Here is a 3,306-nt window from a genome sequence, read left to right on the forward strand (position 1 = left end):
AAAGTGTACCAGCCATACCCTGTTGCTATATATCTCACCATTTACTAAAACAAAGAGGTGGCATTATAGATTAATACATTAAAGTTTTCTGTACACACTGAGAACCCCCCGACCCTATGAAATTTTGAGATAGTTTAGAATGGCAATGTCCTGAATTTATCATTATAGGAGCGAATAGTTTGTTGTTGTAGTACAGATGAAACCAGGTGACTGGAGAAGGCTTATCTACTTTGCGCTACACAATATATTAAAGGTGCTGTTCCCCTTAGACAACATACTGATTGTGTTCTCTTGTATATTAAGCAAATATACCGTAGCAGTTCTTATATTCTTTCCTGTTAAGGTTTAACGTTAAAACAAGTCAGAGATTTTTAGGAAGCTTTTTTTTTTAATTTCTTTGACAATGATTGCTTGCTTTTATGTCACATAATTTCTGACAAAAATGAGAAAAAATTGAATGAGATAAAATGTTTATGATTTAAGAACAGTTTTAGGAATGTTCCTAATGCTGCATTAAAAAAAAACATTATGAAAGTGTTACGTTAAGAATAGGTGGAACAGCACCTTTAGCACACAAACTAAACATTTTCTTCAGTGTGAATGTGCATCAGATAATTAAAACTTCTGAAAACATTTATGGCTTTGAGATGAAATGATTTCACAAACAATAAAAAGATATTTTGTGAACACTTATCCCATCATGCAGCACATTGCTTTTACAGGATACCTTCTGGAATAACTTGGAGGGCCTTGCCCACCCTTGTCACGTTGTCCCCATTTACTGCAGCCATTTTGTTTAGTTTGATTGCTTAGTAACCTGTCAATGATATGGTTAACATGAAATGTGTGACGTTTATCTTACACTAATGATACTTGTTTATTCTCCACAAAACTGCAGAAAACATTATTCGTGTAAAAGTTGCATTTATTGTTGCTTCAGTGGAGAATGACTGGTGATGATTGTATAAAATAAAGTAAAGAAATGTACATTATATGCATTTTTCTGTGTTTCATGAAAAGCAACTAAGATTAGTGTTTTATGATTATTTTCTTTGAAAGATAGCGCTGTCATGATATATACATTATGCTGAATGATTAGCTATTGGGAGTGGACTATAAACCTTAAGTGTTAGATCTTCTTTACGGCAAACAAAGGGTTCTATAAAACATCTGCATGAGCAATCTGGACATACTGCTTCTGCTCCGACTACAGTCTAAAACTCATGGATCACCATCATTTGTATCATTTAGAGCAAATTACATGTGGATGTTTTAATTGTTAAGAGACATTTATGATTCAAGTTTTAATCTGAGAATACTTTTCCAATAAAAATAAAAATAAGCCATGTCTCTCTTTTTATGCAAAGCTTCTTAAACATATATTTATATATTTTCATTAATGGGAAATGTAAACATGAATGAATGAAAACAGGGGTGAGTCTAGGGTTAATGGTGCCTCAGTGTAGTATTTCCTCAGAACCCCCTGGTAATTAACAAAACACACGCACATACTAATACAATATATATATATATATATATATATATATATATATATATATATATATATATATATATATATATATATATATATATATATATATATATATATATCCCTTCTCTCCCTTGGACAATTAACCTTGAGGCTCACTCCTGACACTCTCACACCATATGTTGACACACACTCAATACAAGTAACTTAATCAATACTAATAATACATTCACAAACACACTCATGCTAACACTAAACTAAGACACACTCTAACATCATATGCTGACACACACACTCATGCTAACACTAATGTATGTGTCTTTACTGTAGCCTCTGACTCTGTTGCTGCCCTACTAACAAAATTTACACAATTTAAGAAACAGTTCTAGGAATGATGTTTCTAATGCTGCACTATAATAATATTACATAGTTACATAGTTATATAGGCTGAAAAAAGACATGCCTCCATCAAGTTCAGCCTTTCCTATATCTGTTAATTTGTTGCTGTTGATCCAAAAGAAGGCAAAAAAAACAGTTTGGCACTAACCAGAGAAAAAAATCCTTATTGACCCCAAAATGGCAGTCAGATTTCTCCTTGGATCAATAAGCTGTTTCCCCATAATTAAAGATTATATCCCTAATATGTTTTTCCAAGTATTCATCCAGTTGCTGTTTAAACGTCTGTACAGACTCCGATAAAACTACCTCTGCAGGCAGAGAATTCCACATCCTTATTGTCCTTACTGTAAAAAAACCCTTTCCTCTGCCTTAGACTAAATCTCCTTTCTTCCAGTTTAAACGCATGACCTCCTGTCTTATGCATAGTCCTGTTTATGAACAAATATATTTATATAATGTTATCATATCCCCTCTGAGGCGCCGTTTTTCTAAACTAAACAGATTTAAATTAGTTAACCTTTCTTCATAACTATAGTGCTCCATTCCTTTTATTAATTTTGTAGCCCGCCTCTGCACCCTTTCTAGTGCTATGATATCCTTCTTTAGAATAGGTGCCCAAAATTGCACAGCATATTCAAGGTGTGGCCTTACCATTGATTTATACAGAGGCAAAATTATATTTGTATCCCGCAAATTGATGCCCCTTTTTATACATGACAATACCTTACTGGCCTTAGCAACTGCTGACTGACATTGCACATTGTTGCCTCGTTTGTTGTCTATAACAATTCCCAAATCCTTCTCATTTGTCGTTACCCCTAATTCACTACCGTTTAGGGTGTAGGTTGCTTGTGCATTCCCTACCCCGAAGTGCATAACTTTACATTTATCTACATTGAATTTTATCTGCCATTAGTGTGCCCAGTCCCCCAGTCTATCTAGATCCCTCTGCAGCACAGTAATATCCTGCTCGCGCTGTATTACTTTACCTAGTTTAGTGTCATCTGCAAACACAGAAACATGACTTTCAACGCCTATTGCCAGGTCATTTATAAATATGTTGAATAAAATTGGTCCCAGAACAGAACCCTGAGGGACACCACTTACCACTTTTGACCAGCTAGAAAATTTACCATTTATAACAACTCCCTGTTCTCTATCTCTAAGCCAATGTTCTACCCAAGAACAAGAATTTGCATCTAGACCAATTTCCTTCAGTTTGAATACTAACCTATTGTGTGGAACCGCGTCAAACGCCTTGGCAAAATCCAAGTAGATTACATCCATTGCAACACCCTGATCTACACTTCTACTTACTTCTTCGTAGAATGCAATTCAATTAGTCTGACAGGACCTGTGTTTCATAAAACCTTGCTGATTTTTGCTAATAAGACTGTTCTTCCCAATTAATTCCTGAA

Source organism: Spea bombifrons, chromosome 4, assembly GCF_027358695.1.
Source record: "Spea bombifrons isolate aSpeBom1 chromosome 4, aSpeBom1.2.pri, whole genome shotgun sequence".
In the NCBI taxonomy this organism is placed as follows: domain Eukaryota; kingdom Metazoa; phylum Chordata; class Amphibia; order Anura; family Pelobatidae; genus Spea; species Spea bombifrons.